Source organism: Parasteatoda tepidariorum, chromosome 1 (assembly GCF_982258835.1).
Source record: "Parasteatoda tepidariorum strain Cologne lab strain chromosome 1, Ptep-v5.0, whole genome shotgun sequence".
NCBI classification, from domain to species: domain Eukaryota; kingdom Metazoa; phylum Arthropoda; class Arachnida; order Araneae; family Theridiidae; genus Parasteatoda; species Parasteatoda tepidariorum.
The window spans coordinates 76,889,995-76,909,148 of record NC_141755.1 but is presented as its reverse complement, the minus strand read 5'-3'; positions in this window follow the sequence as shown (position 1 = coordinate 76,909,148).

The following is a 19,154-nucleotide window of genomic DNA, read 5'->3' as shown; positions in this document are numbered from 1 at the left end:
AACAATCATCTTTTAGATTAGTCTTAATTATGATTGACTCAAAGTGTTGACTAAATAGTAAGTTACACAAGTTTACAGGCTTTACATTTTAGCACACTGAGCAAAAAATAAAAAGATATCTCTCTAAATAACTTTTGATTTAATGATCATGTTTTCATACATTAAATGTCGAAATTTATTGTTCAAAAAAGTTTATATACTAATTAATTGCTCTTAGCTATTAATTAAGTTAAATTGGACAAAATACGTTCTTTCTCTCAATAAACATATCCTTTTTCGCCAGATTTGGATTTTTGGCAGTTAAAATATGGGGGGTGGGGGGTAGTTACAATCAGGAAAATCTCAAAATTAGTCTGGAGAGGGAGCGGGGCGGGGACCTTCACTGTTTATTTAACTTTTTTACGTATTTCACCATATCACTGGAATTTTTTAAACTAATTAAAAACCTTTTTCTCGTGATTTTGTTACTCCTTTATCCAAAAATAATTCCATGCAAAAAAAAATAAATAAATTATATTGTTTGCCGTTTATACGGTATGTTATTTTATTTAACGATGATTGAAAAAAATTTTAATAGATAAATATTTGCATCATTTTAAACTATGTAATTTTAAATGACAAAATTGGAATGAAATCGGCCAAATATTTTCTGAGTTTTAAAATTTATATAAAAAAAAAAAAGTTACATTTTGAGATTATAGTTCTTGCAAAATGAAATTAATTTTATTAGAGCTAACAATAGGGTTGTACCTATTCTTTCTGTATAGGTTTGAAATTTTAAAACAATGAATAACTACAATTGATTATTTAGCCTTAACTATAATTATTGTAATATTTATGTGATTTATACTGATTGTTTTTACTTAATTATTTTGTTGTAATATTTTTTTTCGAAATTAAACAGTCGATAAATATTTAGTACTCATAAAATGCTAATAAAGGAATGATTCATTAGTTTCGCTTTGACCGTCAACACAATTATTTTTGTTAATATTGTCGAACGCTTTTTTTATGTCTTTTTTTTATTTTTTAGAATAAATTATTAATAAAAAGTAGCAAGTTCTCCTATACAAAATTTCTAATTGTTCTTCGGCTAATTTTTTAATAGAACAAATTTTGAATGGTGGCAAAATACTGCATAGGATCACAGTGTATTTTATTCTAATTTCACAAGAAATTAGAATAATGTGTAACAAGTTTTCATTTAGAATTAAACTTGGAAGAAAAACCTATTATTTTGTTGTTTCATAATATTAGTGTACAAAGAAAAAAGAAATACATTTTATGATGCACAATGTTTGTTTATAATTGTATAAGGAAAGTCAACAAGTCTAGAGTCTCATTTCCGTCTTCACAATCGAAGTTAAATGGCGAGTATTTAGATGTGCTTGTAAACTACTCATTCAATGATTTTTCAGAAAGATATCTGTATGTGGTGATCAATATTCAGAATATTGTACTTAAATGGTTTGGGTTTTCGCTGTGGTATACTTTTTACTGTGCCTTAGTGGAGTTTTTAATTTAACTGTAATTTGTTTGATAATAAAGACAGAAGTGTAAAATTTACAGTGATTATACAAAAATAAATTTGGTTCTTTGTACAGTTTTGTCTGTTATTATTTTTTATTGAAAAGTGTTATTTCTGTTCCCTGATGATGCAGTTTAAGTTGAAGAGCTTGCAAACAAGGAAGTGTTATGAAGTGTGTTTTATAGATTTTTTATTACATTTTAGGTCAGGAAAATAGTATATAAAATTTATTTTCTCTACTTTGAAGTAATTATTTTATAAATATTAATAAACATTACAAGTTTTGTCTTTAATATGTCGCCAAGTTATGTCTGACAGGCGAAGTTTTCATTGTTAACTGTAACAGGTTGCATTAATTTAAGACTTATTCTCATTTATTGGAATATTTTATGTTTACGTGAAGGCTAAAACTATAAGAATAATTATAAATCAGAATAAAAAGTCAATTTTTAGCAACTAATTCTAAAATTCCTGCACAGCTGTAAATTTTACAAGGTTTTTTTTAAATTATTTTTTTATTATAACAATTAGTTTGCCAAATTCGAACTCAAACAAGAAATCGTTTGAAATAATTATAATTTTTTTTAAAAGTATCTTAAAAGTAATTCTTCCAACTTTGTTCTTTATCGCAAGTTTTGCGATTCTTTATAAAAAATTTTTTTTGCCCCAACTAATATTTTCAATAAGTTATATCTCCGGAACTCAAACAAAGTAGATAAAATTTAATTTTTAATATTTCATAATTAAAAAGAAAATTATTAGAAAATTCAGCTTTACTTACCAGTGGCACTTATGTTAGTGAAAGGAAAAAGTTACGCTTTTGAAAAAAAAAGGGATTTTTCAGGGTCTTTTATTCTAGGGATTTGATCTAACTTATTTTTATTTAATAAACAACCACTATTGGTAGTTATTACCCCACTAGTGGGATAATATCGGGTGATTTGACTTTTTCTAGAAAAAATAACATATGAAAAAGTATCGCATCTATGATTTTTCAAGAATGACATATTGTACACAACTATCTTGATCAAATTTGACAGTTGAGTTCAGCTTTCATAAGCCTTCGAATCTTAGCTACCTGGTCGAACTCCACTTTCCTCTACTACATGACAATCTTAGAGTGTTTTCAAAGTGAAGGCAAGTTCCAAGTGCCTTTGGCAAAAGTCTACGATTAACCTTAGACGCTATGAGTAGGTACGTTATAAAGCGAACAATTTAAATGTGCGTGAAGGATTTAAAGATCGCCAATTAGAAGATTACGGAGATGAAATAAAGAAATCTGATGCATATAAACTTTAAACGCAATTTACTCGAATTTAATAAAATGTTATTTAGAACCTTTAATTACCTAACTATTTTCGAAGTAACAAGCGGAATATAGTATGCTCAAATTACAGTTACTGAGGATCAAAAATTTTTTGGGATTTAAATTTTCAACGATGGAACAGGGTTGCCACTCCACAGGGAAGACTTGTAAAATACAGGGAATTTAAAAATCATCTAAAATAACAGGGAATTTTGATTTTTCTTTACAAACTGGGAAAATACAGGGAATTTTGTTTCCTATTTTTGTCTTTTAAAAAATGGTGACCACTCATAGCGTAGTCTATGCGATGTACAAAATTCTAAGAATTCAAAACAATCATTCAAATCCATATAAAAACTTTTTTTTATAAAAAAATTACATCTTGTAAGTAAATACTAAGTCATGAAAATAAATTTGAATTCAAATAAATGACTTGTAATTCGTTAAACCTATTAGAAATGTGGCATAGTATAATTCGTGATATAAATCAAAAATCTTCAAATAAATTCGTAATACATAAATTCGTGAACAAAAGCGCTTTCGACAAAATACTAAAATAGAGATCTATCGACAAAGACTACTCACTTCTGCCTAGCTTAATAGTATGAGATTGCCGCAGCTGATGCTCTCTGGTTATATCAGTTTCCGTTTTTAAAAGCGCTATATGTTGAGCTACCTCAGCTAGATTTGGCATGTGGCATTTTTAGCGGCAATCATTGGTCGATTTGTCGTGTAATAGAAATAGTAACGTAAACAAAACAAAGCAAGCGTTGCCACCGGCGGAAAAGAAATACAGCCAAAATTTGGGAGCCACGTAAGAGAATTATATATATTAGATGTTCGAGCAATTAAAACTAATAAATATAGTTAGTCCAATATAGCTCACACAAGAGCACAGTAATTGTTGTTTCCTCTTAATATATTGTGTAAAATATGTACAGGGAAAACACTGGGAATTATTTTTCCAGATTTGAGTGGCAATCCCGTGGAATTACGGAAAGCTTTTGAAAGCTGCTGAAAAATTATTTGTTATTAACTTTTTAATATTTTAATGACCAATAGCTTTTGGAAAATTTGTGACCTTACTTTACTTTACTCTTTTGTAATTTGAAGACAAACGCATACTTTTTGCAATTGAACAAACCTCTAAATCGCACAGAAAATAAATTTAAAGCAATCATTCTGAATAACTTACTTCAAAAAAATTAATAAAAAATCGATTGTAAAGACTGACACACATGGTTACACCATGGTTTATTTGTAAAAAGTATCTTATGAATGTTTCAATTTGCGTTTTAGCATTACTATGCAAAGCACTATGGAAAATTTGAGAAATTTTGCACAATATCTGTCCATTAACATCTTCCTTCCATTTAACTAGATAAAATCTGCACAAGCACCACAAGTAATTTACGCATGTGCAGTGATGATCAAGATAAATTGAAATAGGAAGTAAAACTGTTTCAAGCCAATTATTAGGTTAGAAATTCAAAATATATCTACCAAATTGCACATTCCTCAAATATTACTGATTTTGGACAAAGTTTAACTCTTTAAAAATTTACAAAAAATATTTTTTGACATATATAAGCACTTTAGAAAAAAATGGAGCCTATTGTTTGATGAAAAACCATGACATTTACAGTGAAAAGTTTTCGGAGCTTCAGTATTCAAAAAAGTATGCAAAAGCTAGACGTTAAGAACGTATCCAATGAGCGAGCATTGGATTGCGAAGCAATCCGAAATGAACTGCGAAAGCAATTCCGAGGGTTGGCGAGCGCCAGCGAGCAGTGGGCGAAGCCTCCTAGTAACTTAAAATAACTCACAAAACAATTTATAACTTTTCTTAAGAAAATAATTGTGTATCAAATTAGTTTTTGAGAATTAAATGAATTATTTCTCACGATAAAATATTTTCCCTGCCATAAAGATTTAAGAGAAGAAATATTTTGCAATATTGTGTGCAAATTAGTAAAATATATAGATAAAAAATAGTTTCATGCTAAAATGTTTCTCGTTTTTAGTTTACAGTCAGTTTAGATTTTAAAGACTCATTAGACTAAAGTCATTAGACTCAGTACCGTCTTTATACATGGGCGCACTCGGGCGATGCTCGGGGGCCACAAGAAACTCAGGACGCCTGTGAGAATCTTACTTTTCATGAATTGTATTTAAAAAAAAGTTAAGAATAAATAAAATTACCTTATATATTTTTTAAAATAAATATATTCTATTGTATAAAGTGTGCATTTTTTTTTTATATAAATAGTGATTCATTATCGTGCAAACACCAATAATTTGAATCCAATGAAAATTTTAGGTACTTGGGCATTGAAAGATGTTTCAATAACTGTTTAGTTTGATAAAATAATTTATACCTTTTAATTTTTGTTATTTCATATACCTTTATGTTTATTTACCTAAATTATTTTAATTAACTGACATGATGGTTTTGAAAATTATTTTATTATTTGAGGATTATAACTGGTTAGTATAAATTTTTTTAAAAAAAATTCTGCATAGTTTAAAAATGCTTTTTTTGGGTCAACCAAAATGTGTTTGAATTAGTTAAAATTATTGCATCATATCTTAAAAATTATTTATTTTATATACGTCAAGTTTTTTAGTTCGTTTTTAAACATTATGGCATGTTATGAGGGTCTAAAACATTTTTGTGCCCGGGGGCCCTGCATGCTATTAAAACTGCTCTGATTAGACTTCTTGCTTTTCAATAATTTTCTATACTTTTACAAAAATTGTTGGAGAGTAGAAAAATATTGGAGAGCAATATCAGGGGTGTAACGTAGCAGGCCACCTCGTGGTGCACCCTGTGTAACGAACCACAATCTGCTGTAGCTCTCTGCCGAGCTTTCCGAGCTTTCTTTTGAGATTTAAATAATTATTAAACTTTACTAAGTCAAGAGTGTTTGCGAAACACAAGATACTTCATTGAAGACATTTTCTTTCTAACATTTTATTTAAATAGTCGAATAAATTTCACCCCTTCAGAAAATTGATTAAGTAGAAAAAGGACCAAACAATTGTTTTATAAGATTTTACTCCTCCTGAAATAAATTGATAAAAAAAGAAAAAAAAAAAAAGAAAACGCCGTTCTATTATCGACGCTAATGATACTTAATTAATTTTAGTAATATATACTATTTAAAATAAAAAAGTAAACTATGTACTTAAATCAAAATTGGTGGAAAAATATTACTAATATGTTCAGGAGAAATGTAAAAAAATCGCCATACTATTATCGACTCGAATCACTCTTAATTAATTTTAGTAATGTATATACTATTTAAAATAAAATAAGTAAACTATGTACTAAAATCAAAATTGGTGGAGAAATATTACTAATATGTTCAGGAGGAATGTAAAAAAATCGCCATACTATTATCGACGCGAATCACTCTTAATTTTAGTAATATATACTAATTAAAATAAAATAAGTAAACTATGTACTAAAATCAAAATTGGTGGAGAAATATTACTAATATGTTCAGTTGAAATGTAAAAAAATCGCCATACTATTATCGACGCGAATCACTCTTAATTTTAGTAATATATACTAATTAAAATAAAATAAGTAAACTATGTACTAAAATCAAAATTGGTGGAGAAATATTACTAATATGTTCAGGAGAAATGTAAAAAAATCGCCATACTATTATTGACGCGAATCACTCTTAATTTTAGTAATATATACTAGTTAAAATAAAATAAGTAAACTATGTACTAAAATCAAAATTGGTGGAGAAATATTACTAATATGTTCAGGAGAAATGTAAAAAAATCGCCATACTATTATCGACGCGAATCACTCTTAATTTTAGTAATATATACTATTTAAAATAAAATAAGTAAACTATGTACTAAAATCAAAATTGGTGGAGAAATATTACTAATATGTTCAGGAGAAATGTAAAAAAAATCGCCATACTATTATCGACGCGAATCACTCTTAATTTTAGTAATATATACTAATTAAAATAAAATAAGTAAACTATGTACTAAAATCAAAATTGGTGGAGAAATGTTACTAATATGTTCAGGAGAAATGTAAAAAAATCGCCATACTATTATCGACGCGAATCACTCTTAATTTTAGTAATATATACTAATTAAAATAAAATAAGTAAACTATGTACTAAAATCAAAATTGGTGGAGAAATATTACTAATATGTTCAGGAGAAATGTAAAAAAATCGCCATACTATTATCGACGCGAATCACTCTTAATTTTAGTAATATATACTATTTAAAATAAAATAAGTAAACTATGTACTAAAATCAAAATTGGTGGAGAAATATTACTAATATGCTCAGGAGAAATGTAAAAAAATCGCCATACTATTATCGACTCGAATCACTCTTAATTAATTTTAGTAATGTATATACTATTTAAAATAAAATAAGTAAACTATGTACTAAAATCAAAATTGGTGGAGAAATATTACTAATATGTTCAGGAGGAATGTAAAAAAATCGCCATACTATTATCGGCGCTAATCACTCTTAATTAATTTTAGTAATGTATACTAATTAAAATAAAAAAGTAAACTATGTACTAAAATCAAAATTGGTGGAGAAATATTACTAATATGTTCAGGAGAAATGTAAAAAAATCGCCATACCATTATCGACGCGAATCACTCTTAATTAATTTTAGTAATATATACTAATTAAAATAAAAAATAAGCTATGTACTAATCAGAAATCGAAATTAATGGAGAAAAATTTTAAATTCGTTCAGTAGAAATGTTAAAAAAATCGCCACACCTTATATTGATGCCAATGATGTTGAATTAATTTTAGTAATCGGCACTACAGGCATTATGATAATTGGCGCAGTTTTAATCGGAACCAAATCTGCTAATATAGGTACAAAGCACTATATTAGCATATTTGGTACCTATTAAAACTGCATCAATACAGTTTCATTATAGGAAAGATTTTTTTACGGCCTCTCGAAAAAGATAAGAATCGAAGAAAATTGCTTGATTGTGGTCAAATTTGATTATCATGAGTTGGCTTCGAGTAACAGCATCATGCCAAATGACACTGAAAACAGTAATCTTTATTTTGATAGATTGAAGTACCGTCATTGAAGTACCGTACTTTGTGCAGCGGGGGCTACTTTGTGCACCAAATCTGCTAATATAGGTACAAAGCTCTATATTAGCATATTTGGTACCTATTAAAACTTCATCAATACAGTTTCATTATAGGAAAGGTTTTTTTACGGCCTCTCGAAAAAGATAAGAATCGAAGAAAATTGCTTGATTGTGGTCAAATTTGATTATCATGAGTTGGCTTCGAGTAACAGCATCATGCCAAATGACACTGAAAACAGTAATCTTTATTTTGATAGATTGAAGTACCGTCATTGAAGTACCGTACTTTGTGCAGCGGGGGCTACTTTGTGCAAATTCGAATTTGACATTTTTCAAATGCTGCCATTCAGTATTATGTTTATTTCACGTTAAAAATGTGTGAAATTTGAAGATAGAAGTCTCTTATATTACTACAAATATTTTTTCGAATTTTAAAACAATCTCAGAGTGTGTTTCGTTCATCCAATGTCAACAACTTTCCGAGGACGTCGGATGTCGAAAAGTGTGCGTGTAAACTTTAACTGTGAAATGCAAAGACGTTGATAAAACAATTGTCGTAAGTGCAAAGTTTTTTATTTATACATTAATAAACAATTATATCATGTTAGCGTTAAAAAAATTAGAAAATTAATAACAGATAAACGGAAAATGAAAAAAAATGCACTTTGGGGCTACTTTGTGCGAAGTTTCATTAGTTTTTTTTTCGACAGAAAAATGGTCAGACGTTATAAAAAAATACCTACCACGAGAAACTACCGTGATTACACTTTAGAAAAGCTGCAACAATGTTTGCAAGCAGTTGCTGGTGGTATGTCGATTGCAGAAGCTTCTCGGAAGTACAGAATCCACAGAAATACTATCTCTAATAAAATTCACAAGAAACACGTGAAACTTCCTGGTAAGCTATTATTTTTCTTCTACAAAGATTTTTCTAATGAATTAATCAAACGATTTATCACATAAAAATATATTTTATAGGACATCAGGTGATTTTGACAGAAACTGAAGAGCAAGTTCTGTCATGTTCATTCAAGGATGTTATGTTCAAATTTAACAATATTATAAATGTTAATGAATATGTAATAATTATTATTTTTAAAATTTCATCCATTTCAATGTTTAAAAATGTATATGGTTTCCTTTTGTTTAAACTCAAATGTTTTTAAATAAACATTCTTTTTAAGAAAAAATTCTTCAAAAGAAATGTTTTTTTAACGCTGAAAATTATTTTCAAACTAATATCTTCACATATCTTGATGTGTTTGTCTTTTAAAATGTCAACAATTAACTTTTTTAACAATTTTATATCAATATTTTACTAAAAACATGATTATTAAACTGAATTCCTATCGCTGCACAAAGTAGCCCCATTTGGGGGCTACTTTGTGCAAGGTATGTTTTGACTTATTATTCGTAAATATTTCATACAAATAATGCCAATATTGATCAAATTCACTCGTCTGAGTCCAGTTATGAATATAATATCGATAAATGTTACTAAAGTTTGAATTAACATAGTTTTTTTACATGTCAAAGTTCAAAAACTGCGAAATCCTGCACAAAGTAGCCCCGAATCACGGTATTAAAAACGTGTCTTGCCTAACCTTAATAACGTAAAACCAGCGGGAAAGGTAAGAAATAATAACTAAATAAGCATAGACATTGCTGACTTTATATAGGCTAAACTTAACCTAACAGTTATGAGTAATAGTTGCAAACTCACCGCAATTATAAATCGAAATTAAAAGAAGTAAAAAAAAAATTGTGATCTCCGAAAGGTTACCCATTAGCAAAATGGTTGTTGTCTAATTTTTTCCCCAGCTTGAACTGTAGGCTAGAATTTCTGATTTTTAATTAAAACAATAAAAACAAAAATATCGTTCAAATAAAGAAATTCTCTTTTATTCACTACTCAAAAAGTATTTATGTGATCTCTCTGATCCCATATCTCAAAAATAAAGTCACCAGCTTATTGCATAACAAAATTAAAAATGAAAAAAATAATTAAAAAAAAAAAAAAATTATCAAACAATAGCGGTCGCTATCATAGCAACGCATGCAATGACGACGCATGCGCACTGTTTACTATTACTTTTGAAAGCAGTTGAAAAGTGTGATGACGTCCAAATAAGGTGCGCACGCCATCGAACCCAAAACGACACCCATTTTACCGATGGGTAAAAATTATATAAATTATTTTAGCTTTATTGATTGTTTTGGAATAAGCCTTTCAGTTTTTTGCAGAATTCCGTGATGATTTACTTCCTTTTTCACTCTGTACGAAGAACGGGTATTCAGCTAATATTTCATATGTTATAATTGTAAGATGTGTTTAAAAAAGAAAGAAAGAGACATAATTTCTTTCAAAGGTTGGCTTTTTATTCTCAGAAGATAAGCATTAGGGTACAAGTATTATATAATGGTATATGAGAGTTTTAAGCTAGTCCACTGCGTCTTAACCATTATCAAATCTGCTTCTACTAGGATGGAAAATGCCACCAAAAAAGATTTAAGCTCGTACTAAATCACATGGCACCCCTTAGAGCAACAAGTCCTCAGTCACCACCGCCATTTTGTTTTGGTTTTCTTTTTTTTTGTGTAAAATTTTGTTGTTTGAATGATAACTTATGAGTATCAAAATCAATTTCAACACCAATGAAAGAGGGAGAGGGTGCATAATAAGAAATTGAACAATGATGTTACACATGATTTTAAACAAAGACTATCAATGAAATGAAAAACACAATCGAGAATAGCAGCCCAATTCTCGCACAAGACAGTATTCGCCAGTGAAAACTACGTAAAAATGACGTCATATACGTGAACTTAGCGAAAGGTTTTTACTTATCTGACGTCATTGTTGCGTATTTTTCAGTGGCGAAACTTATCCTGTTCCCAGAATTGGTTTTATAATGAATACAAATCAAATTAAATACCAGTACAATGCAACCATTGCAACCATTAATAAATTGATGACAATATTAATTTCTAAGCAAATCGGTGGTGACAATGTTCTAAACCGTTTAGCATTCGAACGAACTTTATTTTTAATCTACTTTTTTTAATATTTTTTTGTGGAAACGTTTTGATGAATTATATTTTTGTTAAATATTCTTTCAGTGTTAAACGTTCTATCATATAGTTTGATTGTTCTTGTTAGCTTTTAACGCTTGTGACACTCATAAAAAAAAAGAAACATTGTTTAGACCATTTTCTCCTAGAATATATATATATATATATATATTGTTTAAAAGAATCACAACTGTGCGGCTCGTTCAATGCAATAAGCGGGTATAATGCGAACATTCGATTTTTAACGTGGCTAACAAGTTTCAGGGAGAATGAAAATTAATAAACAAACGTAACAGACACTGGCTTAGGGCATTTCTAATTATCTATGAGAAAAGCTCGTTTGTTTGAGCATATTTGAAAAAATAAAATAAAATTTAAAATGATATAAATGTGGATTTATATACACTATATTAAAAACATAAATGTAAATCTGTTTAATGATTTAGGACGTTTTTCACTTTAAAAAATAAAAATAAAGAGGTTTCACATTAAAATTGTGCTTAGGACTTAGGAATTTTTCTTAAAAATGAAATAAGGAATTTAATTTTCCACTATTATTGGCTAGAATTCTGTATTCACTTAAATTACTGATCATAAATTTTGTGAAAATTACTCTAATCTTAGTATAACAAATTTGTTTGAAAATATTTGTTGAAAATATAACTCGAAAAAATTATTAGCTAAAACTAATTTAATTTATTTAGAAATGAATATAATTTCTTTAATTTGCTAGAGCAGAAATTTTTTTAAGAATATTTCCAAATGCGTTAAAATATTAAATAATTTGCGCGTATATGCTGGTTAAAGTACGGTTGTCCTATAATAATTAAATACAGATCGACTATTAAAATTGAATAAATTTACTTGAATTTAAAGATTTCTTTTTATTAATTGGTGTTCTGCTTGAAACGTTAAAATATTTAAAACAACAATTTGCTATTACAAAATGTAATTTTGTCAAATTTTTTTATGATCTTGGAATGCTATTGTCCAATCTACTTCTTTATCAACATTTTGTTAGCAGAAATTTAAAATGAAATAAATCGCTCCTTTGATATCCATTTAAACTAATGAAAAAGTAAATAGTTTAGGAAACTGAGGATTTTATCAATTTTCTAGGAAGTTTTGACTGTGATTTTGAAGTTTAAATTAAAATACCTTTTCAAATTAAAATCGTGGTTTTGATGTAGGAATCAGTTTTTTTTTTTAAATAAAGTAAACTGATTTAACTTTCTACGATTATTAACTAAAAGTTTGGTGTTAAGTTAAATTATTTCATTCAAATTAATTTGTAAATAATATAGACAAATAATAATTTACTATGAATTTATTTTTTAATCTCTTGCACTTTGTTTTGTCTCAAAAATTAGAACTTGCTTTGGTCAGTGTCTGAAACGTTTTCAACGGCGTAATGCTTCGCAGCACGAACACAACTAAACTTTACTTTTCCGAAAGACTCAGTGCTGAGGCTCCATCTATGAATTTGTTCTCAAATTCACTACATGTTACATTCCAATATGCTGCCATGTGAAGCAGAGAATGCAAATATATCATTTCTATAGATTATATATATTTATTATATATAGTAGAAATTAAGGCGAAAGCTGTGCTTGAAATAAGGTTATGCCGCCGTCGCGCCATCTGGTGACGAGAATAATAAAATCTCCAAGCAAAAGGAATGACTTCTGTTTGAATTGATATGCTATGTACATTGTACAGATCTTCAAATGTTTGGAATCGTCATCAGTCTTTACTCTCAGGTACTTCCTCTGGCAATCTTAGGCAATATCTCGCATGATTTAAGTCTAACTGCGCTACCATTTTTTTAGACTCATACTTTACTGATGACAGCAATGTGTTACAAGTTCTTATGTAAAAAGTGTATCTACTATCAAATATATAATAATGAAAAATATCGGATATTTTTCTTCGTATTAAGATAAATATATTTAACAACCAATTCAAAATAATTTAACACCGTAGATAGTAGCTCGACATCAAATTAATATCACTTTCTCTTTAAAAGTTAAGGATTACGAACCATCTATTTCAGAAAGTTTCTTTTTTTATTAATATCCCTAACGAAAATTACTTGAAGAAAAAGTAAAAAATGCTCCTGCATAAATAAAACCTGCATTTTGATTGTTGAAATTGATGGTTATAATATTTGGCTACAATTGCAAAGTCACGGTTTCATGTTACGATATGGATTTCTCAAAAATAAATTTTAATGATATTTAAACTTAAAAAAAGTGTGCATTAATATATCGTATGTTTCAAGAACACACAAAACTTTTTTTGGGAATAATTTTTATGAAACGTCAGCGTTATCATTTTCCTAACTATAAATAATAGAAAGTTAATTTTAATTTGAGAAAAGTTTTGATACTTTAACTAACTCAGTTCAGTACTTTTTTTTAATAAAGCGAAATTATTAAAAAAAATAATAAATTCGAGTTCAATTTTCTTCAACACTCGCAAAAATAATTTGTATCAGTGTAATACTATTAATTACTTTTTTTTGGCACATAGTAGCTAGTTCAGCTTTTTTAAGAACTAGTATAAAACTTGAAACAAATTTTCGTTTTGTTTCAGCAGTTTTTAGAACAATAAATGGTTCATAATCCTTGTCTAATACTTCTATAAAACTTCGACAACAAATGTAAACATACAAAATTGAAATAAATATTGAAAGGAAAAATTAGGACGTGATAAATTATTCTTAAATAAATTATTCATATACATTTATGGAAATATGTATTTACATGTGTCAGGAATTTAATTTCCTTCTTATAATCTAACATCAACATATATCAGAAAGCGTAAAAAAATTAAGTTTAAATAAATAGAAATCTGTTAAAACATTCGTAAATTTCTTAGATTTTATGCTGATTTCTTATTTACTTTTTTTTTTTTTTGCAATATACACACAAATAACTACGGCACCACTTCTTAGCGCAGTGTATTTTTGTGTGTAAAATCCTGTGTGCTGCCGACAGCACCCTCTGGTGGACTATAATTTATGTATAAACAGGCGGAGGATGGCAACACTAACGTAGAAATTGACGGCAAGCTAAGAATAGAATCAAACACTTAAATTAATACTGATTATTATTTTATTACGCATGTTGGTTTTAAGTATTACCTTAATTATAATTACCTTAATTACAGTAAATTTTATGTCTTCAACATTATCAATAAAATTATTAATTTTACCTGCATAATAAGTATCGATCATTTCAATCTCTTGGTTAAAATGAAATTGACTTTTGTGGCGTTTTGGAAATTCGAATATTGTTTATTAAATAACTCAAATTGAACAAGTATTTGAGTGTTTTTGATAAGTTAATGGATATTTATTATGTTATTACTTCTGTGATAAATCATGATATTTGTTTGTATAAATTATTTTATTAATAAATAGATAATTACATTTTTATATTTCGAAATTAACTGAAGAGTTTTTCTATTTCTAAATAGCAATGATTCGTGTTTTATTTGATTTCCTTTTAAAAATGTTTTGAATTAAACAATTGAAATAAACATTTAAGTGTGTTTAATGATGAAATGAATATTTATGATATTATTACAATTGCTAGTATTTGTGATATTTATGTGTATAAACTGATTCATTAAAAATAGTGAAATTTCTTTCCTATTTAGAAATTAAATGCTTTTTTCCCCTTCTAAAAGTAATCATTAAATATTTGAAATTAAGTATTATTTTATTATGTTTCTTTATCATACAAATCTGCCTTTATTAATAATCAGCGACAAAATTTTTTTCTTTTTGTTATGCTAAAATATCAGTTCGCTGATAATAAGAATTGATTTACACAGAGATTTAGTTTAAATTTACGAAAAATATTTTTTTCTTATTTTTTACAATTCGAACATTTAGAAGTTTTCATCTTGCCCATAATATCATACAAACTCAATTAAATAGAAAGGGATGTGTGCAAGAGTTTAATAGAAGAAATTTGAAAGTACCTACACGAATTTATCTGATTAATCGCTTATGACCCTCAAAAAATAAATTCAAGAAAAAAGTACTTTCAAGCTTAGAATTATAATTGCACTTTTGAATTACAACCGGCAATCTCTAGACAGAAGTTTTACAATCTTTCCGAAACTAAAAATATCATTTCGGAAAACGATGTTGCACGCTTCGTGAAGTTCGTTAAAAAAAATGGAAAGAGAGAGTTTAATCTTTATCCATTACAATGATTTGTAACAAGTTGAATATGCTCCATAAATCCCTATTCTTTTATGATTCCCTAGTGGAAACTGTTCTTCACGAATCGAAATCGTTTTCTTAAAGATTTGTGAAAGAACAAAATGAAAAAAAAAAATATCTTGTCGGTATTTATCTTAATCAAACTTAGTTTGTCATTTAAATGTCTTGGTTAATAATTTTTACCATCTCTACTACAATTTTCTTCTTGTGTTTAGATCACCATTTCTTCTTGGCAACAATTTCAAAATTTTTTTTCTATTCTCGTCGCTTTTAAGAGCTCTTAGTTATTTGTTCTCCTTTAACCAATTTCTCTTTTGAGACCTTTTTTTGTTCTTTCTTTTCTTTTTATAACCGTTCCTGGTAACCGTTCTCGGTAATTAAGCCGTACCTTTCATGAAGTGGATCATTAACGGTTCGCGATAATAACTGTCTTCTAGTAATTACTCTTTACAGTTGAAAACCTGACAGTTTTTTTCTCGCCATTTTCCTTTTTAGCTAGCATTTCTTTTCATATATCTCTTTCAGACAAAATGGGAGAAATACTTAAGCACGTCGGGTATAAGTCTTGCATGTTCTTCTTTAAACTGATCTTAATTTAGACGAATTGTTTTCGTAGGTGCGCAAGTTTTGTTCGCTTTCTAAATTTACCCGAAAAAGAATTATTGTTTGACTTTTTTTCCTTCTTATAAGCGAGAACTTTTTTTCTTTATTTTTAATTTTTAAAATATGAGGAAAAATTTTATGATGACTCTTTATGTTTATTTTTCCTTTAAAGTGCCCTTAAGACCGTTATCCTTATTTTTTCGTCCGTTAAATTGTATCGAAAAGTAAGGCTTAACTGAAAAAATGTGTTGTTCTGAGCCGATGAATCTAACACTTCGAATTATTTATTGTTCTTTCAAGTTTTAAAAGTTATAATTAACGAACGTTGTGTGAATTAGTAATTTGTTTTAAAAATGGTATTTTTTTTTAAAGCTTGTTTGGTGGGAAAAAATTTGCTGTACATTGGACTCTTTTAGAAATGAATGTTGTAAAAATTGTTGTTTTCTTCAAGTATGATTTATTTTGAGTACTTTTGCATTATCTAATTTTTTGTTTTTAATTTAATTCTCTATTATAAATCTTTAAATAAGTTTGTTTTAAGGTAAGCACTGTAAATTAAAAATGCACATGTATAATATGATTTGTAATGATACTGTAAACCAATCAGCAAATAGTATTCCACTATAGTTTTAAATTATGGAAAGCATTCCTTAATATTGTCAAATAGTGTGATACGCACTTAACTGAAAATGCAAGTGCGATATAATTTGGAGGGCATTAATTGAATAACAATTAATGGATAATATCTTACTGAGGTTATAAACTACAGAAAATATTCTGAAATACTGTGAATTAGTGTTGTGCAATCTTTCGTACTACGTGGTAAAATTAGTAAATATATTTTTATAAAAAAGGTTTTATAAAAGATTGTGGTCATTCATTTTTATTTTATTTAAAAACTTTATCATAGGAATGTAATACAAAATTGAATGTCGGTAATTATAGTTTTATAAGAGTGGGGATTTTATCGTAGACCTTTGAATGGTGATATTTGCCTTTCATTTCATTTTAATAGAAATTTAAGTACATGCATATTGTAAGGAGTTGGTGATATTTCTTATTTTATTTTATCAGATACTTTAACACGGCATTAATAGGTGATAATTGAAATACGATACAAGCAGCAATTTTTAAATAAGTTTTCTTTTTTTTTTATTACAGGAAATTGAACAGTGGTGATATATTTGAATAATTTCTGATTTTCATGAATAAAAATTTGAGATTTTTTAAAGTGTACGTAACATTAACATAAGTATCAATTAACATTGTACGTCATGGTACTTTTGTGCAATATTTCTGAATATTATGAGCTCATTAACATATTATTTAGAATACCTATAACATTGTCAGGATATTTTGTGCAACGTTTTTAATCTATGCAAAAATTATATCATAACGTTGTAGAAGTATTGCATTAAAATCTACATGGTGTTCAAATGGTTTAAGTATGGGCTATCAGTTAAAATTTGCGCACTAACATAATTTAAGGTTTGATTCTATTCTCAGCCTCTTTCCAATCCAGTTTATGCGAAAAACATATTTTTCTTTATAGTGAAACGTTTTGTTGTCTATTCTACTTTCTTTACCGGTCCCACGGCGTTCAAAAAAAATCTACAATATTTATATATCTTATCTATACTATGAGTTATAAATACATATACGTGATCAGATCTAATTTTTTCCTGCCAAAGGGGAAGTTCAAATGGCATTAGGAATTCTTCCGATTTATCAGTGTTCAATATATCGGGTACGAATATTCCTAATCTCTTTGAAGATGATCGTAGGTCAGTATATATTTGTGGTTGTGCTAAAGATGTCAATATTCTATACAAGGATATATATTGAATTTACACAAAGGAATGCTAAATTTCCAATGTCTGATCACACAGAGGTACCCGTACCATTTATGCTACTGACACCAACCGAGAGCTCAGTGTTGCCACTAAAAATAACTAAATAACACTCATTTGAGATAATTTATTTTCATGAAGTGCTAGAGGAAATGAATTTAGCCTACTTTTGTCTTACGACTTAATCATTGAGTCTGAAGCTATCACGGCTGGTTAAGAGCAAAATGGTGGACGCCACTGTATGCGAGTTCGTTATAAAAGGAAATTAATCTCAGCTAACGATATATTTTGATTGTTCCCCACTTTAAGCATGTTGATAAGCGTATACTGTTTTATCTTAAAAAAGGATAGAAACAATACATTTAATGAAAGGTAAGGTAATCCTACGGGTTTATTTGGTTGGTTGTATTACTTAAGTAGTGATGGCACAATGTAGCGTGTTTTGCTATCTTAGGTATTTAACGAACTAAATCGCAGCTTTTGCTAATTTTTTTAATCGTTTCTCGTCGAAAAGATTGTCCTTAAAATTCTATCTGCTGAAAAAGTCACTTTTCGGCGAAATGTAGCTCCTTGTTTAGCTCATCTTTCATTTTGTGAAAATTCAGCGTTGCAGTTGCCTTTCTCAAGGGAGTTGAGTTGTTTCCAAAGTCGGAATATTATCTTTTGCATTTTGTTTTAAATGTAGCGCTTATGTAACTGCTACTGAGTAATATCATCAAACTTATATTTAAACAAAAAATAGTTAGAAAAAACAAAAACTAAATTTCGGTAGATATGTATGATTACGTAATTGCTAATGCCTTTTCTGGATTATTTTCTCAAAAGCAGTCTGCTTCCCTGTCATATGCAATAATTTACATAGCGTACAAAATATATACAATAGAAGTTAAAAAAATAGTACATAACATAGATGTATACAAATGAACAGCACAAAATAATTAGAAACAAAATTACAAAACTTGTCATTATAAAATTCAACAAAACAACATTCTAAAAATCGTATTTTAACAATAAATTAATCAACAAGAATAAAAATATGAATATTAAATACAAATATGAAAAAGTTTGTTAAAGGACTATATAACATTACCCTGTGAATAGGCTCATACTTTAATCGCTTTTATGCACTTTAACTTGACTAGATACATCCTATATGAATTTTTTTTTGTCTTTTTATAGTTAAATCTTATTGAAGCTTTAACTATATATCCAAATTATTCATGTTTAGGGCGGAATCCATACAAAACCGTAAAAATATATTAGATGTTAATAAGCAGTGAGTTTAGACTTACTAAATCAGAAGATTTATTTTTTTTCTCTAAACTATCCGATACTTATTAAACCTTTATACAGTAATTTTTAAAATTTAATGCTATTTACTTCATTTCTTAACATAGATATATAGCCTAAACGATTTTTTTTATGTCATACAATGCTA